This window comes from Lactuca saligna, chromosome 7 (genome assembly GCF_052625555.1).
Source record: "Lactuca saligna cultivar CGN05327 chromosome 7, ASM5262555v1, whole genome shotgun sequence".
NCBI lineage: Eukaryota > Viridiplantae > Streptophyta > Magnoliopsida > Asterales > Asteraceae > Lactuca > Lactuca saligna.
The window spans coordinates 111,289,051-111,310,505 of NC_136423.1; positions in this window are offsets into that span (position 1 = coordinate 111,289,051).

Here is a 21,455-nt window from a genome sequence, read left to right on the forward strand (position 1 = left end):
GGACATTATGAGTTCTTAGTCATGCCTTTTGGACTAACGAACGCACCCGCTGCATTCATGGATTTGATGAATAGGGTCTGTAGACCAGACCTAGACAAGTTTGTAATTGTATTTATCGATGACATACTTGTTTACTCGCGGACCAAAGAAGATCACAATAGACATCTGAAGCTAGTGTTGGAGCTGTTGAAGGAGCAGAAATTGTATGCCAAGTTCACTAAGTGTGAATTTTGGATTTGGGAAGTACATTTTCTTGGTCATGTGATCGGCGAAAGAGGAATCCATGTAGATCCAGCTAAAATAGAGGAAATCAGGAAATGGGAGGCCCCAAAAACCCCGACAGAAATACGACAGTTCCTAGGATTAGCTGGGTACTACAGACGTTTCATTGAGAATTTCTCTAGGATTGCTCAACCATTAACATCTTTGACCCGAAAGGATAGAAAATTTCTCTGGGAAGAGAAACACGAAGAGGCGTTTCAAATCCTGAAAAACAAGCTGTGTAATGCACCAATTCTGGCTTTACCAGAAGGATCAAAGAACTTTGTGGTGTATTGTGATGCGTCTCATCAAGGATTAGGATGTGTGTTAATGCAAAACACTACTAGAAAAAAGGCCTTTTACGACGCTCATTGCACGTCGTAAAAGGCTCAGACGACGCGCAAATGCGTGTCAAGGAAGGCCATGTCATAAATATAGACGACGCACATTTACAACGCGCATTTACGATGCGCATTTACGACGCTCCCTTATGATACACAATGCGCGTCAAGGAAGGCCATGTCATAAGTATAGATGATGTGCAAATGCACGTCGTGTAGAGACGATGCGCCCTTATGATACACATTGCATGTCAAGGAAGGCCATGTCGTAAAGGAAGATGACGCTCAAATGCGCGTTGTCTGTAGACGATGCGCGCTTATGATACGCATTGCGTGTCAAGGAAGGCCATGTCATAAAGGAAGACGACGCTCAAATGCGCGTCGTCTACAGACGACGCGCGCTTATGATACGCAATGTGTGTCAAGGAAGGCCATGTCATAAAGAAAGACGATGCTCATTCGCATGTCCTAACCTTACGTCTCTCGTTTTTACTACGCGCCTTTACGACGTTTTTACGACGTGCATCTAAAACACACATTTACAACGTGAATACACATAATAAATGACAAATATACCAAAACATTCATTTTCATCTAATCGTCAAACAACTTTACATATATGTTGAATTACCTAAGTTGTAACTACATGTTACCTTAAGTAACATTACTAAAAGTTAGCAAAAAATTGTACATGTGTCTCAAAAGACTACCTAGCATTACACATGTCAAAAGACCATACCTAGCATTAGTGGTTAACCATAACATTGTTTTGCAGATACATTGTCAAAAGATCATACATATCATCGATAAATGAAGCCTGTAACAAACGTTGACCATTCTTCACGTATCTCATCGATATCAGCAGTTGTGTACTCAACTTTGCCATCCCCGATCTGTGAAAACATTTGCATATTGTTTTTATATATTAATAAAAAATACCATATTAACATATTCTCTAATAGTAAGTTGATATATTTAACAACTAAGCATAAAATGTAAATTATTCTTTCTTAATAGAGCATTGTACTTTCAAATGAATGAAAGCACATATTCTGTAACAGTAAGGATGCCATGAATTATAGTAATGAAAGTAGAATGCTATATCCTTACATTGTCTTTGACCAACACTTCAATTCCTTCTTTCACTATCTCCTTCATGAACCTTAGCATGTAGTAGCCGCATTCGGTAGATCCGGGCTGAACTGGACACTACACAATTACATATAAAATGATCATTTCAATTGATCCAAAAAATAAAGTTAAAACTACAATTTCAATAAGGAATTAAGTGCTGACTGTAACATTAATCCAATTTAGTTTAACCCTTTTGTTGGATCCACTTTGTGTAGTGTACAGAACCATCACGCTATAAAAAAACATTAACAAATATGTGTTTATTGTACTCACATCAAGTGTTTTGATAATTTATATTACTTACAAATCAACAATTTGCTTTAACTGCATATTGAAATTGGCAGAGCTCAAGGAATCAAGATAATAGCAAGTATCCAATTTCATGTATAGTACACCCAATACCCAATGTCTTCTACAAAAACCACAAAAAAAATGTCAAATAACATAATTGCAGTCATTTTAAAAATAAAATGTCAAATAACAATACCCGGGATTGTAGGGCATAAAGATGATGTCATTGCCCTTTCTTTTAGACAACCGATCTGCTAAACCTCTGCTTGCATTGTCAATATTCTTAGATTTCCCTTTACGCGTACTTGGTGAGATTACTGTCGGGTTCACAAAGCAAATTCCATGGTCTCTTTCTGGGGAGCCATACTTCAATTTGTTAAACAGCACCCTGTTATCATACAAACACTAAATTCATTAAACATTTTTTAAGACACATTGTTATTTAAATTAAATTTCTTGCACTTACATCATATAAGACACAATAACAGCACCGATCAGCTCATCCATTGTAAGAACTGCTTCAAAATCATCCCATGTTAAGTACGTGTAACTATCGTACCCAAAAAGATCATTCTCACTCTGCACTCTTATAGAATCAACCTTTGTAACTTGTCCATCAGCCATCATTGCAGTCATTTTCAAAATACTACTGTTCTCAATCCTTATCCTTGTCTTCATCTGTGCTCTGGTCCACCTTCTTTGCATGGTCACATTTTGTTTCTCCTTTTTAATCTTCTTTTCTATTCCAATCAGTACTTCTTCCACATCATTCCCTCCTTCCATATCACATGGTTGTTTTTCTCCATCAACCATTTTTCCTGTCCCCTTTTCTTTCTTATTACTTCCTATTTCTTCTTTTGGAGGTGTTGCATCTTCCTTCACTGGTGTTACATCTTCATTCACTGGTATTGCAGCTTTCTTCACTGGTGTTGCATGCTTTTTCACAGATTTCGCCACCACTTTTCCCTACAAATGCAATCAAAAATACAAATAGTATTACCAGGTCAGAGCATCGAATAACTTGTTGGATAAGGTGTCTAAGTCCATAACTTATTTGGTATATACTTGACCCGACCGACATGGTCCATTTGGGTTGCATCTCATCCAAACTATTATGGATAATTTTATGAGAGTTATACACATATGTTTATTAATATATTATGAGTTATAATATATTAATATGAAGTTACGTTATTTAATTAGTTTTAGTCTTAAATTAATTATGAATTAATTTAGAGATTAAAAGAAAGACTAATTAGATTATGGGCTATTTGTTTTATATAGTATGGGCTAATACTCATTTATTAATGGGCTAGGCTTATGTGGAAGTCCATGGATGATCCATGGAGCTTTTAACCCATGGATCCTTGGAAAAGGAAAAGACATGGGTTATTAGGGTTTCACCCTAACCATGCATACTATATAAGCATGCTTATGGAGCATGAAATGGAGCCTAAGAGAAAACTAGTGAACTAGTGTGTGTGTGCATGTGTGTGGCCGATTTTATATAAGGTGTATACTCTCTCAAAGTTTTTCAAGAGTTTGTGGTGTTTGTGATTCCATTTGAGGCATTCACACTATTGGTGCTTGGCCCTCAAACTCCTTAGAACCAAACTCACCAAAAGGTATGTAATCTCTTCTAACTCTTTATGTTGAAATGTTCCCCATGTAATGTTAGATAGGTTATAAACCTTGGAAAATTATTATTTTGCATGTATTTAGACAAACATAGATCCAAGGTTTATTAGGGTTGCATGCACACTTAGGAAGTGTTAGATTGCTCAAAACCCAACAGTGGTATCAGAGCCTAGGCTTGCTTGTTTGATACTTGATGCAAAATAGTGAAAAAAAAGTCGAAATTGTTGCTGTCAGCATGGTGGACTCGCCGAGTCCATTGGGGGACTCGACGAGTCCAAGGCAAACTTCAACCTACTCGGCGAGTAAGTTCATACACTCGACGAGTAGGATCGAAAAAGTTCAGATTCTCGACTTTTGCTGTTGGAAATGGACTAGAAACGTTACCCTAAATTGTTTTGGTGTTATAAAACTTATTTTAGTTGGTGTAATGGTTGTTCTAATCCATTTACATTAGCATATATCAAAATTCCATGATTTATGTGTTCATATAATTCTTGAATTTTTGATGATCATGTTCATGTTCTTATGAATTTAGAAAATGATAGGAATTATTTGCTGAATTGTTTAGAATTAATTCTTGATCATTTATATGTTTTAATGGGATTCATAATTTGTCCTCAAGTTATGGATTACCAAAGGTCACTTTTATTTAACACACACTTAAAACACATAAGTTACATGAAAATGAAGAGTCTTCATTTTTATGAACCTTTAATTCATAAGTTATGAAGTGAAGAGTTTTGCAAAGTTACAAAACTTGCCCTTAAGTTTTGGAATTTGTAAAGTTTCACACACTTTAATAAACTTTAATTCCAAACCTTAGAGTTTTAATAGTTAAAATTCAACCCTTATACTATTTATAACATTAATGGTTAATTATTATATATATGTATAAGAATAAGTCATTTTACCGTTAGTAGGCCTCATTCATGAAGCCGGTCTATTAGGTGGGTGTAAGGTTGTTGCCTATAAAATGGCGACTTAATGGGTGTATACTCTCACCCACCGCTTGCTTGATCGGTGGAGGGTCGTTAGCCGAACGGGTAGAACAATGACTTTAAATCCTCATTAAAAGTATAATGAATATTATAAATAACTAAACTCTTTTAATTCCCAGTCTTAATTATTTTAGGAAAATGTGAACATGGTGCTAATCCATGGAATTCACACTTTGTACCTTACCAAGTCGTTGGTGGAGCGTGTGTGGTTAACCGGCACACTAACTAGGACTAGTAAGGATCACGAAGGGTGACTTAATGTTTGTCATAGATCAATGGAGCGTGTGTGGTTAACCGGCACATTGATTAGGTGATAATATTAAGGGTACCAAGTGAATTAGCATGGTTATTCACACCTTGTTTTGTGATCCTCGGCATCCCAGTCACAAAACTTGAAGGGCACAATCGAGATTGAAACATGCCATTGAAAAGTTCAATGAATCTCAAAAGAATCTAGGAATTTCAAATCCAATTAAACCTAATAAATCATTTCGTTTTCATGGTGGAAATTGGTGAATCGTCATTCACCTACTTTTCAAATATATTATTACTTAGATTACGGCATCCCTCTTCTAAGTGTAATATATTGTGATTGGATCCTAGCCTTAATATTACATTTGGGTGTCTTATTAAGGATCCTATATATATCTAATCTAAACTTACTCTCTTTTTAGATGTCTTCCAACACTAATGCTTCAGGCTTTAACCCAACTGGTTCTTTCTCTCTCATGAATCTTTGTGGGAGGGTCATCTTTGATGGTTCCAACTTCATGGATTGGATTAGGAACATCAGGATGGTTACTCGTTATGAGGACAAGGAATATGTCCTTGATAAGGAGTTAAAAGAACTTGATGCGTCTACTGCTACTCCTGAGGAGATCGCTGAATTCAGGACTCATGAGAGAGATGCTATTAAGGTGGCATGTATCATGATGGCCACGATGACAGCTGAGCTCCAAAAGTCATATGAAGTTTTCTATCCTTTTGATATGCACCAAGACCTGATGGAAAGGTACCATCAGAGTGCTCGTCAGGAGCGGTATGATATAATCTCCTCCATAATAACTACCCGTATGAAGGACGGTGAATCCGTCACGGGCCACATGCAAAAGATGCAAAGGTATGTGGACCGTTTGCTGAAGCTGAATGTTAACATCCCCGAGGAGTTGGCAATTGACATCATTTTGCACTCCTTGCCTTCTTGTTATGATCATTTTCGAATGACATATCATATGAACAAGGAGGAAGTTACCCTCAGCAAGCTTCAAGGACTCTTGAAGACCGCGGAATCCGGTCTTAAGGGTAAAGCGGTAGTTACCTCTACTACTCCTACTCCAACATCTACCCCTGTTTTAGCTATTGGGCAAGGCAAAGGGAAGAAGAGGAAGCACCCTTCGAAGGGTACCAAGGGAAAGTCTCTTGAAGGCTCCTCATCAAAGACCAAGAACGGTTCTGTCACTCCTTCTGCCATTCCCAAGGATGCTGAATGCTTTTATTGCCATGAAAAGGCACACTGGAAGAGAAATTGCCCTAAGTACTTGCAGGATCTAAAGGATGGGAAAGTGAAACCCACCCATGCAGGGCCTAAGAAGAAGTGAGGATGTGGAGCACGGGAAGATAAACTTAATCATGGGGAATAGGAAGGCTTCACCTGTTTCCAAGATTGGAGTTTATACTTTGTTGCTTAATAATGGGTTAAAATTAGATTTGAATAAATGTGTGTACTCGTCTGAAATGGAGAGGAATATTATTTCTTTTCATGCTTTGTACAAACAAGGTTTTACCTTTTCGTTTGATAATGAATGTGGTGGTATTAATGCTTTCTTTAAAAATGTGTTTTATTTTAAAGCATTACCTTGTGATGGTGTGTATGAAACTGTGTCGATTGTAGACAACTTAGGAAATAATGTGTTGTATATTGATTCTTCTACTAGCCTAGATAAAGCATCATTGTGGCATTGTCGTCTTGGACATGTAAACAAGAAACGCATAGGCCAACTCCAAAAGAGTGGAGTCTTGGAATCATTTGACCTTAAATCGGATGATAGCTGTGAATCTTGTCTACTTGGAAAAATGACAAAATCACCCTTCACTGGAACTTGTGAGAGGGGTGAGGGTTTGTTGGACCTAATACATACTGATGTATGTGGGCCATTCAAAACTGCTACAAGGGATGATAATCGGTATTATGTGACTTTTATTGATGATTTTAGTAGATATGGGTATGTCTACTTAATCAAACATAAGTCAGAAACCTTTGAAAGGTTTAAGGAATTCAAACAGGAAGTATAAAATCAATTGGGCAGGAACATTAAGATGCTTCGATCCGATCGAGGTGGTGAGTATCTTCGCACCGAGTTCCTTGAATACCTTAAGGAGTGTGGGATTGTCTCACAATTGACTCCTCCCAGGACACCACAGCTGAATGGTGTGGCTGAGAGGCGTAATCGAACTTTGTTGGACATGGTTCGCTCTATGATGAGTCGAGTTTCGATACCAATCTCTTTTTGGGGGTATGCCTTAGAGACTGCCGCCCATATCCTTAATCTTGTCCCTACAAAGAAGGTTACCAAAACACCTCATGAGATGCGGATCGGGAAGGTTCCCAATTTGGACCACATCAAAATTTGGGGTTGCGAAGCTTTCGTGAGGCGTGAAACTCAGGATAAGCTTGAACCCCAAAGTGAAAGGTGTATTTTCATCGGCTACCCACAGAAATCCTTCGGTTACCTCTTCTACAGACCCAGTGAGAATGTGGACTTTGTAGCACGAAGAGGGGTCTTTCGTGAGAAAGAATTTATAAGCCAAGGAGACAGTGGGAGGCAGATTGATCTTGAAGAAATTCAAGAATCAATTGGTGAAGGAACCTCAGACACTAGCAATCAACCTGAGGAGGAAACTCTAGTTGATCCAGCTGACGAGTCTGTACCTCCGAGGCGTTCCACACGGATTAGGAACACACCTTCGTTTTATTATGGTTTTCATATTACTACGGAAGGTGATACGTTCATCAGTGATAGTACACTGGTAAATTTGGATGAACCCAGTAGTGTTAAGGAAGCCATGGCAGGCCCGGAGTCTGCTAAATGGAAGGAGGCTATGGACAGCGAGATACAGTCCATGTATGACAATCAAGTTTGGAACTTGGTTGACCATGTACTAGGACGTAAAACAGTCGGGTGCAAATGGATCTTCAAGAAGAAGACAGACATGGAAGGAAAAGTGCATACTTATAAGGCTCGACTGGTTGCGAAGGGTTTTACTCAAACTCAAGGTATTGATTATGATGAAACCTTCTCGCCGGTAGCAAAGATTAAGTCTATTAGTATTATGTTAGCCATTGCAGCATTTCATGATTATGAAATATGGAAAATGGATGTCAAAACCGCTTTCCTTAATGGAAAGTTGGCTGAGGATGTGTACATGAATCAGCCAGAGGGTTTTGTCAGTGCTGAGTACCCTAATAGAGTATGCAAGCTTGAGAAATCCATTTATGGATTAAAACAAGCATCTCGTAGCTGGAATCTTTGTTTTGATGAGAAGGTAAAAGAGTTTGGCTTCTCGAGAAGCGAAGATGAGTCTTGCGTGTATGTCAGAGCTAGTGGGAGTATAGTTAGCTTCTTGGTACTGTATGTGGATGACATACTACTCATAGGAAATGACATCCCAACCTTGCAGGAGGTTAAGTCCTGGCTTGGGAAGTGCTTTGCAATGAAGGACCTAGGGGAGGCTACCTATATCCTAGGGATAAGGATATTAAGAGAAAGGAGTAGAAGACTAATTGGACTTAGTTAGAGTATCTACTTGGATAAGGTGTTGAAAAGGTTCAACATGGAGAATTCCAAGAAAGGAGATTTACCGATCCAAAGCAATACCAAACTGAGTAAGACTCAGAGTCCGAGTACAGAGGCAGAGATAGCTGAGATGAGCCAATTACCGTATGCTTCCGCAGTTGGCTCAATCATGTATGCTATGACTTGTACCCGTCCTGATGTGGCATTTGCTTTGAGCATGGTCAGCAGGTTTCAGGGGAACCCTGGAAAGGCTCATTGGACCGCGGTAAAGAACATTCTCAAGTACCTGCGGAGGACTAAGGATTGGGTCCTTACCCTTGGTGGTAGTGATGACTTGAGAGTATTAGGGTATAGTGATGCTAGTTTTCAGACTGATAGGGATAATTTCCGCTCTCAGTCGGGCTGGATCTTTACCTTAAATGGAGGGGCAATTTCTTGGAAGAGTTCCAAGCAGGAGACGGTGGCTGATTCGACTTGTGAATCAGAGTATATAGCAGTGAGTGAAGCAGCGAAGGAGGCGATATGGCTAAAGAACTTCATCGGAGACCTTGGAGTTGTACCAGCTATTAAGGAACCTATAGAGATTTTCTGTGACAACAATAGTGCGGTTACCTTAGCCAAGGAACCAAGAGATCATGGCAGATCCCGACACATTGACAGAAAATATCACTTCATAAGACACAAGATTGAAGAAGGACTCCTTGTGACAAGGAGGATATCGTCGGATGAGAATCCTGCAGATCCCCTTACGAAGGGATTGACGAGGGTTAAGCATTTTCAGCATGCGAGATGCATCGGGCTGAGGGACGATATTAGTTTTACAGATTAGATAGTTTTCCTGAAACTTGTAAAATGTAATCGACGTTTGATGATGAATAAAATTTGTGATTTATTTATGAGTAAAGTGTTACTATCATTGTCAATTATTTACTACTGTTTCAGTTTTGCATGTTTTGACTTCCAGAATAATTAATTTATTCAAACCTCCACAATCGATCATACGTCGGAAGTAGGTATGAATCAAGATTGTCATGAATTGGGTTTGTAGATGCCTTAAAGGTGTTTAGACATGGCAATGGTTGCTGCAACATTCATGAGTACTCATAAGTTATGAGTATTGGTATAAACCCACGCTCACTTGTATCACTTCATGGAATTTATCTCGAGTGATCGTGAGATGATAACATCATATAAATCTTTAAACCTAGAGATATGAGTTGTTACCTATGAGTTGGTTGTGCATTGATTGCACGTAAACGCATCAGTAACTTGATGTTATAAAACGTGCCTTTGTGTACAATTCAATAAGTAGTAGAACAAGCATATCAGTCGAAGTTTATCTGTTCCTTCTAGAAATAGAAGCGATATCTGGGCCCCTCCATGATTTTGTGTTGACCCATGTACCAGGCCTGGTCAGAACTAAACCGATGTGTTCAGTGAAGTTCTTCGTCAAACAAATCGGAAAATCGAGAAACAACTGCTAGACAATAAGCAAGACATAGTTCCATGTGTTTGTCCGGCTGATATCATGAGAACAGAGGATTATGTGATCACTTATCTAAAATGGCGCTTCATAGTTCGACAGAGTCTTCATAGTTCGAGGGAGTTTTCGAGAGCTACGATTGCTGGTTGGTTCCTGAAGTTATAGGCAAATACAGTTATTAGACTTATCCAAGTGGGAGTCTGTTGGATAAGGTGTCTAAGTCCATAACTTATTTTGTATATACTTGACTCGACCGGCATGGTCCATTTGGGTTGCATCTCATCCAAACTATTATGGATAATTTTATGAGAGTTATACACATATGTTTATTAATATATTATGAGTTATAATATATTAATATGAAGTTACGTTATTTAATTAGTTTTAGTCTTAAATTAATTATGAATTAATTTAGAGATTAAAAGAAAGACTAATTAGATTATGGGCTATTTGTTTTATATAGTATGGGCTAATACTCATTTGTTAATGGGCTAGGCTTATGTGGAAGTCCATGGATGATCCATGGAGCTTTTAACCCATGGATCCTTGGAAAAGGAAAAGACATGGGTTATTAGGGTTTCACCCTAACCATGTATACTATATAAGCATGCTTATGGAGCATGAAATGGAGCCTAAGAGAAAACTAGTGAACTAGTGTGTGTGTGCATGTGTGTCACCGATTTTATACAAGGTGTATACTGTCTCAAAGTTTTTCAAGAGTTTGTGGTGCTTGTGATTCCATTTGAGGCATTCACACTATTGGTGCTTGGCCCTCAAACTCCTTAGAACCAAACTCACCAAAAGGTATGTAATCTCTTCTAACTCTTTAAGTTGAAATGTTCCCCATGTAATGTTAGATAGGTTATAAACCTTGGAAAATTATTATTTTGCATGTATTTAGACAAACATAGATCCAAGGTTTATTAGGGTTGCATGCACACTTAGGAAGTGTTAGATTGCTCAGAACCCAACATAACTAAGTGTCTTGGCCAACTTAGTATGTGTCCCAGTGCATCTTTGACCTTCACAATGAACTCCTCTTCAAGTGGAAAGGGTACTAAAGCTTCTCCTTGCAAAATTGTCACAATCATAACTTCAATGTTTTCATCTGTTACATAAACATAAAAAATAATTAAGATCCAATCTTCTAAAAAATGAAAATATATAAATAATAATAATGCAAATATATTTCAAAATACCCGATGCTTTCATTATGGTTCCTTTAGCAACTACATTTGCAGCAAATTCAACCGCAAGAAGACATGAATTATCCTGCAAAATATAGTATGTTAGTTTGTAGAAAAACAAAATTATTTAAATATATTTTTCATAATTGTCTTCAAGGACTTACAAGTGATTCATTCTGTGGTTGTTTTTCAAAATCTTCAATGACGCCCCCTATTTGGCAACTTGCAGCTTCAGAAACATTAAGTACACCTCTTTTTAGTTTCTCCAAGTCATCTTCAAGTTTGTTGATCCGTTTATCCACCCTCTCGTTCTCAATCTCCAAGTAATTCTTAACATTCTTGGGTAAATAAAAGTATTGTTGTGGCGTTATAAATCTACCCATCCCTCGTACACGCCCACGTTGTTCCTGAGTACCCAACGCCTCTGTAAGCACATCATGTGTTCCACATGTAACCTCTCCAAAGCTTCCCGATTTCTGAAGCTCATCCTGTAAAATAAAATGGGACAAATGTTAGAAAAATAAAATGGGACAAATGTTATTTTTTTTATATATTTGGGAATTAATGAAACTTACAATTTTATCAACAATCGTCTTCACATCTGCATCGTATCCTCCTGTCTTCAAATCTCTTGCCTTTTCCACAGCAGTGTCCTATCAATCTCCTCTTCCGTCTTGCCGGTTTCTTGCATCTAAATTATCAAGTATAACAAATTCAATTAACATAAATATATACAAATAAAATAATCAATATTCAGTGGGAATCATACAATGTCATTAATGAGTCCAGCATATCCTTTTCTGCTCAAACGATGATTGTATTTATGATGTGCACGAGTATTTTTAGCTTTCATACTTTTCTCCTACATTAGAAACATTAAAATTATAAATACAAACATTAAAATTGTAACTACAAATGCATATAAGAAAAGTTTAACAAATCTCCCACTTCTTTGTAACTCTATGGGATACAAAAACTTTCCAATCTTCTTTCTTTATAAACGGATAATCTTTCGGAGGTTTGAATAGATTTGCGTTGGGATCTTTACTTCGGTTCTTAATGAACTTGGCATATAGATAATGCTTGAAGCTTCTCCACTTCTTCCCGATCGATTGGAGAATTTGCTTCCGGCTCTTTGGGTCAATTACAAACTTTTCCTGAAACATAAAAAAAGGTTGGTTCAAAAACAAATATGAACAGGGACAAAAATAGGGACAAAAACAGATCTGAACAAAGGTAATAACAGGAAGAAAACAGAGACTTACCAAAACATATTGCCATAATCCTTCCCTTACTTCCTCACTAACTTCCAGCCACGAGAAATAGGTTATGGGAACCATTGTTCTTGCAACCAAACCCTCAAAAGTAGACAGTTTTGTGGCTTCCTTTCCAACCGGGACACCTTTTTATTGTAAGTTATTACAAGCTTCACTTTATTAGCTTTTGTCTTTGTTTTCGGACCTCTTTGTTTGGACTCCTCATCGTGATCAGAAGCTGAATCTGATTCCATGTCACAAAAACACAACCTGTTTCAACAAGATTCAAATTAAATTAAGTACGTTGTTATTTGCTGCAGTTGGACATTGATTAATCACATTCAAAATCTGAAATAAAAATATACCAAAAACTTTATTATTCTGCAAAAAAAATATTTACACTAATCGCCATCCGGACATGTACACAAAAAATCATCATCAAGGTCTAATAAAGCGGAATCTTGTGCTAAATCAAAAGTAACATCAAATTCCAGCATATCATCAGTTTCACCATTTGATCCATACTTGTACATCCTATGAGGTGTGAATCCAACAACATGCAAATTCTCATCTTGTTGATCTTGAACATAAAAAACCTGTTTGACTTGACTAGCTAATACGAAGGGTTCAGACTTTTGACCAAGCCTATCAAAGTTAACTACCGTGAATCCTAAATCATCGTTTTTTACTCCACGACTATCAACCCAATCACACATGAATACAGGAATACTAAACATGTGATAATTAAGATCTCATATCTCCTTTATACGGCCGAAGTAAGTAACAGCACCATACACAGGATTGGAGTCTTTTGCACTAGCAATCTACATAGTATGTGCAACTAAAGACACTCCACTGCATTGAGTTGTTCTAGACTCATCACGAGATGTTGTATGAAAATGATATTCATTTATGGCAAAACCGCTATATTTAGTAACAGCAAAATGAGGCCCTTTGGCCAACCAACGAACATCATCACAAATATCTTCACCGTTAGCCAAATGTTTTCCAACCTAATAGAAAAATATATAATTAATGTAATTCAAAAAAATAATTAAAAATATTGTAATTCTAACAATCTTATTTTAAAAACAAACCTCTTTCTTAAACCAACTAATAAATGTCCGACTATGTTGGCTCTGCAACCATGTACTCTTGCGAGCATGACGGGGGTTCAGATCCTTCAACTCCAACATATGTTGCTTGAAGTGTATTACAAGTTAAAAGAATGTTTTATATGATATATAATGGTATAAGAGTATACAGTTTCATGTAATTCTTACTCTATATACGGCTCCACAACAGCAGTGTTTCGTAATACATAAAGATGAGCTTGATCAAGTAACTGAGCATCTACAACATCAATTGTAGCCTTTGATAAAGGCTTGCCACTGCGGATTCTTTCATCAACACGCTCATGAGGATTGCCAATTGATTTCTTGTTTTTTAAGTAGTCTGAACAAAATTCTAAGGCCTCCTCTGCCACATAACACTCTGCAATGCAACCCTCGGGTCGATGATGATTTCTTACATACCCTTTAAGTGTTTTCATGTATCTCTCAAATGGATGCATCCACCTAAAATGAACCGGGCCACACAACCTCACCTCTCTAACTAAATGCACCATCAAGTGAGTCATGACATCGAAAAATGAAGGAGGAAAGTACTTCTCTAACAAACATAATGTTAATACGATGTCACTTTGCAACTTGCCTAGCTTACTAACATCAACAACTTTACTACACAACTCATTGAAAAAATGACACAGGCTTAGGATTGTTCTCCGCACCTTCACATCTAACACCCCTTTGATTGAAAATGGAAGAAGTTGTTGCATTAGTACATGGCAATCATTAGACTTCAAACCATTCATCTTTGAAACATCATCCGACACGAGATTCTTGAAATTAGAGCAATACCCATAAGGAACTTTTATGTTAGACAGGGTTTCATAAAATAGATGTTTCTCTGCGGAATTCAATGTGTACTTGGCAGGTGGAAGCCAATGTCGATCCCCTTTTGGTTCAGGTCATAATTCAGTCTTGATGCCCAACGCTTCAAGATCTTGTCGTGCTTTTAATCCATCCTTCGTCTTGTGAGGCAAATTCAACGCTGTCCCATAAACACTCTCGGTCACATTTTTTTCTATGTGCATGAGATCTAACTGATGGCGAACAGGCAACTTCTTCCAATATTCAAGTTAAAAAAAAAATCGACTTTTTATGCCAAAATTTAGATCTCTCGTCGATACTTTCTTTTTTCTTCTTTGTCTTTTCCTTCTTTGGTGTCTCCTTCTTTGACGCTCCCTTCCTGGACTTTATCTTCTTTAACTTTATATTCTTTAACTTTATATTCTTTAATCCTACCTTCTTTGGCTTTATCTTCTTACCCCATGTAGTCTCAAATCCCGCCAGATAGTCATAAATCTCTTCACCTGATGATGGTTGTGATATAAAATCGTGCTCCTGTTGATTGTTGAAATGTTTTTTTCTTTTGCGAAAAGGATGTTCAAGTGTTAGGAATCTTCTATGCCCAAGGAAGCATACTTTTTTGGACTTTAGCAACCATTGTGAACAAGTATTCTTTGAACATATTGGACAAGCATAATAACCTTTGGTAACACAACCCGAAAGATTACCATGCGCGGGAAAATCACTTATAGTCCAAAGTAATATTGCTCTTAAATTGAAGTATTCTTTCTTATGAGAATCAAAAGTCTCAACGCCAGTTTCCCACAAGAGCTTTAGATCTTCTATCAATGGTTCCAAGTAGACATCAATATTGTTACCAGGTTGGTTTGGCCCGGATATCAACAGAGTTAACATCATGAATTTTCTTGACATACACAAATAATGGGGTAGATTATATGTTATTAGGATAACCGGCCAACAACTATGCTTGGAACTTAATGACTTGTGTGGGTTGATACCATCAGCTAACAAGGCTAATCTAAGATTTCGTTTTTCCTGTCCGAATTCTTTCCACGTGTTATCAACAAGCTTCCAAGAAGGGGTATCGCGAGGATGAGTAAGCTTCCCACTATTGACCCGACCTTGTGCATGCCAAGTTAAGTCATGTGCAATTTGTGGTATTGAAAACATTCTTCTAAATCTAGGAATGATAGGAAAATACGACAAAACTTTTGAAGGTACGTTTTTGGAATTCTTCTTCCAACGAGAAGTGCCACAAGTTGGACATTGAGAAGCATCTTTATGTTCTTTCCAGAATAGAACACAATCATTTTCACATGCATGAATCTTCTCATATTGTAGACCTACTGCTTTTAGCAACTTCTTGGACTCATATATCGAGCTAGGGATGGTATTGTTTGATGGTAAGATATATTTTAGGACAGACAACAAAGCATCAAAACTAGCATCAGACCATCCAAATTGACCCTTCAAATGTTGGAATTTCAATAATCCACTAAGTGCATTATACTTTGACCCTACATAAAGTGGCTTATCACACTTTTCAAGAAGTGATTTCAACGAATCAGGTTCATTGTCTACGTATTTGAAGGCATCATGAAGCATATCCTTTGTATAAATAGCATCAGGAGGAATGGAATTGTTAGGGCATCTAGAATCACTATTAGGTTGTTTTTCTCCATGGAAAGACCAAATCTTATAATTCTCATCGAAGCTGTGGGCAAAAAAATGATAACAGACATTGTCAATTGAGTGGTGACACAAATTGATGCAATTTACACAAGGGCATGGAATAACATCTAACTTTGGATTATTAGTTTGTGCAAACTCTAGAAAAGCATTCACACCTTCATCATATGCATTTGATAATCTACTAGAGGATATCCATGATTTATCCATTAAACATTTGTTGCCAACCTACATAATTATTTACCATATAAAGCAATAATGATTACGCATGTTTAGGGACAAAAACTATGCAAAAACAAAACTGTACAGGGCCAAAACTATACAGGGACAAAAAAATTGTACATGAGCCAAAACTGTAAAGTGACAAAACTGAAGCAGGGACCAAAACTGTATAAGTTATCAATTAGTTTTTCAGCATCCAGTTACTTTTTCAGCTTGTTTGAATATTTCTATGTGTTTGTTATAAAATTTTATGAACTTTTACAAAAATTTGAAAATTAGAAATACTTTTAAAATTTTGAATATGATCTTTTGCAGAAATTTGAAAGTTAGAAATGGGCTAAACAGGTTTCCAACACAAAACCACCGGCAAACCCGTTACTTCATAATTTATGTGTTTGACCTTTTTACCCTTGGGTGGTCAATCTGTTTAAAATTAGCTTTATTTTTCAATATGTAATTAGCTAACTGTAATATTTTCTTTAATAAATACAGATTGCTCCAAGCCCAATCTTACAAATATAAATACATGCATTTGATATTTGGTTTCACCTATTTTTAAGAATGGGAATTAGTGAAAGTTGTGTTAGTTACATAGAAAGTAACTGCCATAATTAGGTATTAACTGTTAGTTGACAGTTACATTCTAAAAATGTATAAATATTTATGTTTGATGTTAATTGTGATTAATACTGCATAAGAACTTCCTATAGGTATGGATGTTCTTTGTTGTTTCTTTCTTTCTTTCTTTCTCTTCTGTGTTTGTTGGTTAATGAGTTGATGTTTCTACTTGTTTCCATTCCTGATTTAATGTGGCAGATTGAGGTTAGTAAAATTTTCATCACACGTCGATTAATTATCATTTTATTATTATTTAAAGATGATTGAATTCATTTGTATGAATCCTGTGAAAGGGTGAGTACCTAAGATCTATAAAAGATCTATTAGAAAAGGTTGTTTTTATTATGTGTTTCTGTGAAAGGTAAACTCTTTGTTTCTCAAGGTTGTTTTTATTATCTGTAATAACTTTAGTTATAGATTAATTATTGTTTTTGTTATAACATGATTGAATTGATTTGTATGAATCCTGTTAAAGGGTGAACATGATGGATCTGTTAGAAAAGAAGAGGTGCATGTGTTATATGTATTGCTTGTAGAGTAGCAAGAAGCTTTTTGGATGACATTCTTTTTAATCTCATTCTGTTGAGCTATATATATGTTATATGTATTGCTTGTAGAGTATGTACAATATATGTTAGGCTTTTGATTATTTTTAATGTTAAGTTAAAAAGGCTTGGATATTTTAAACGAATATTCACAAAAATGAATTTTTAATCAAAATAATTTAATAGAATCTATATTAGAAAATGAAAAATAAAAAACTTATGTACCCTAGAAAATAGATAGATTAAAAATAAATACCTTTATGTACCCTAAAAAGTAGATAGATTAAAAATAAATACCTTTTCTTACCTGAGTATGTGGAATATCAGTGTAATTTATAGCAGAAACTATTGCTTTATCACCGTTTGAGCCTGTAGCAAGTAACAAAAAAATTGTAACTCATTGTAACTATATGCATATTGCAATGCACAATCACTCATAAATCCAATTAAAAAGACTTTTTAGTTGTTAAAATCGCCTAAGAGCTTTCTAAAACTCGAATGTTGTAAGTTTCTTGAAAAGACTTCATTAAAGTAACTAAAAATCACGTTTTCATAAAGCAAGCAATGCTGTCAACTCAGAAATCATGCCATTTATGCTTTAGTGTGACCATGAAACTAACCACAGTCAGATTATGTCAAAGCCTAGAAACATCTCATTCATCAATCCTATTATAAGTATACAAAATGCAAAGCTAGAATAGTAATTTTTGCCATGTAAGCTAATTTTTTTGGCAGTACCCATCATACCTACTTGCATGGGAAACCAGGGAGATCAACCTTCTAAATGACTAAAAGTAGGTTCTACTCCTAATTGCATTTGATCATAAGTGAAAATGTTTCTTGTAGGAATAAATTAATAAGTGGAGGAGATACTAACCGTGTAAGATGCATAGCACCAAGCCACATGCTGGTGTAGTTACCACCCAGATCAATGCACTTTTAATCCTCTTGCCAATAGTCCTACAAGCAAAAATAGTTAGAAGTATAAATACATACACTTTCAATGTTTAATATGCTCTAATGATGTGGGGCCCATTAGGACAAGACACAACATCATAAATTTATGTTGATTACCAACAAATGATGTGGTGTTTGTATTGAACAGGTTGAACTAATGCATGGTTTAGAAGATAGAGATGATGAATACAAGACAATGTTAAATGAGAAGCTTCAAGTTACAGATGGCAGTGGTTTGATACAGGTGTACAGAAAAGAATCGACTTTATTTTTAACAAGATGAGATGAATGTTTTGTTTGTTTGTAGGTAGAAGATTTGATGCAATAAAATCAGAATTTTCTTTAGACAGCAGTTTTGTGTTTGTCTTTTTTTGCAAATTATGCACCTATTTGAAACAAAACAAAACAAAATGCTGAAGGTAGTCATAAGAAAAGGTAGGCATTAGGCAAAGGGTAATCTGGTCTTTGTTGCGTTGGGTGTTACATTTTCACTCCTGAAATTTTTTGTATGTGATGAAAATTGACAGGGATTATTTTTTTTGCATAAAATACTTGAGGCCTGAAGTATTTTAACTAAAAAATATATGTAAGAAAGTACAAATACGTGAGTTATTATATGACCTTAACCTTTTAATAATTTGCCAAGTACATGCCACGTAGGTTGCATGTCAGCAAACACTTATCAAATAATTTTTTTTTCCTAAGTGATGAAGAGTGGTGTTCCTAACTTCTGTGTTGTTCTTCTAGCACTAAATGATCTAGGGTATTACTGTCTTTTTCTATTTTATGATACAAAAGGTTTAAACTTTAGTGATAATAATTAATATGTTAATTGATGTATTTATTTGTATAGGTATAAAGCAAGGGGAATTCGGTTGGATTTTGGTGATCTTGCTTATCTTTCATGTGAGAAAAGAAAGTTCTTTGAAACAATTGGAATGGAATTTGGAGTTCCGAGGTTTGGAAAGACTGGAATCACTGCTGGTAATGACCTCAATGAAGAAACTTTGGATGCTTTAAACAAACAGACAAGCTTTTTATAGATTTTTAATTCTTAAGAGTATTGAATCATTTAGTATTTTGTAACTTTGAGTATCGGCTTTAGCTTGGGCAGGAAGTTTCTCTTAAGAGAACTTTTCTGATTAGGGCAGGAGGATAATCATTTGGATTTCCTTTCTGATTTGTTCTTATTTCCATTTAGTAACCAATATCTTCCTGGATCTATATATCTCATATTTGAGTTTCATTTATCTGTTATTGGATTTTGGTTTCTATCAAAGAGGTTGTGTGATGATCAAAATGCAAAATGAATCAATGGCTGATTTCATAAATACATACACTTTCAATGTTTAATATGCTCTAACAAGTCTTTTGGTTCCAGAATAATATGCTTTTTGACTAATTAAGTGAAACAACTTAGAACTTTTTTCTATGTTCTTGAGAAGTTCAAGTGTCCTTGCAGAATTTCTCAACAGTTCAAAAATAAATCTCGACTCAGACATCTACATTTAGGGTTTAATGAATGCTTCAACCATGATTTCATAATCTCAATCCCTATTACAAATCGTCCATACATACCCCCAATCGAAATGAAAGATACCACACGATTTCATAATTTCATAAGTACAATCAGAAAACATAAAAAATTACATTCTACCAGACCAGGGTTCGAAGAACCTGAAGAGAAACATCTCACAGGGGAGTTTGATTAAGAGTATTTTGAGGGATTTTTTGACTCTTTTCTTACGCAACTGACATTATATATACACGGTTAGCCAATCCTTTCTTCACCTTGAGGACAAGGTGAAAGTTTGGGATAAAAAGCAGAGAAAATGTTCGCAAGATGAAAGAAGGGGATAAAAACATTACATATAACTTGAGAAGCTTGATATTTTACCTTGTGTTCGACTTGAGAAGCTTCAGTAGGTGAGAAACCCTTGAATGTGTTCAACTTAGCATCAGATTCATGGCTACCAGGCGCTTCTTCCCCTTGTGTCGACTTTCTTCTGCTCTTTCTCTTGTGTTATAGCGTTCTCTGGCCAACCGAGAAGTTCACTTCGCCTAAATCGGTTCAACAAGAACACCTTAATCGGACCTAGGGCACGTAAATTTGAGTAGTCTCCAATGATGTCAGTTGAGCCCACGGTCGTCGGCGAGGCGAAATCAGCCACATAAGTAACCTAACGATCGGAGGAGGAGACGTTGTCTGCAAGGGGAGGCGAGTCAAGGCTTTAGAGTCGATAGAATCGTAGAGAGTGAAGTGACTGATGAATAGTGAGTGTTAGATATTTTATTAGTAACCTCGATTTTTGTGAAGAGATGCGCGCCTTTCACTAAAATTATAATGCGACATTTTGAGACGGCGCACATTTTACATTAAGTGCCCTCCGTATTTTTAAGTTTTTTACATTAGACACTAACTCTAAGGGCACTCAATAAAACGCGACATATATACTTAAATTTTTTGAAGAGATGACATTTTTCTAATGTCACTCTCTCTTGCGTAACATAGATCAATGAGCGTCGTATTTTGCACGTCGTAAAAGGCCTTTTTTCTAGTAGTGAAAAGATAAGGTCATTGCCTATGCTTCCAGACAACTCAAACCGCATGAGAAGAATTATACCACCCATGATCTAGAACTTGGAGTAATAGTTTTCGCCCTTAAGATATGGAGGCATTATTTGTACGGAACCAAGTGCACCATTTATACCGATCACAAAAGCCTTCAACATATCCTAGATCATAAAATGTTAAACATGCGACAGAGAAGATGGGTAGAGTTGTTTAGTGATTATGATTGGGAGATACGATATCACCCAGGAAAGGCTAACGTAGTAGCCGACGCTCTTAATAGGAAACAAAGAGTGAAACCTTCCCGTGTGAGAGCTTTGGGAATGGTAATTCATACAAGCTTGAAATCTCAAGTCATTGATGCCCAAGAGAAAGCGTTATGCAAGGAAAATCTTCCAGGCGAGACTTTACATGGTTTGGAAGAAAGATTTGAAACCAAACCTGATGGAGTTCGTTATTGTACGGACAGGGTCTGGATTCCAAGGGTTAACAACCTGAGAGACATGGTACTAGAGGAGTCTCATTGATCTAAATACTC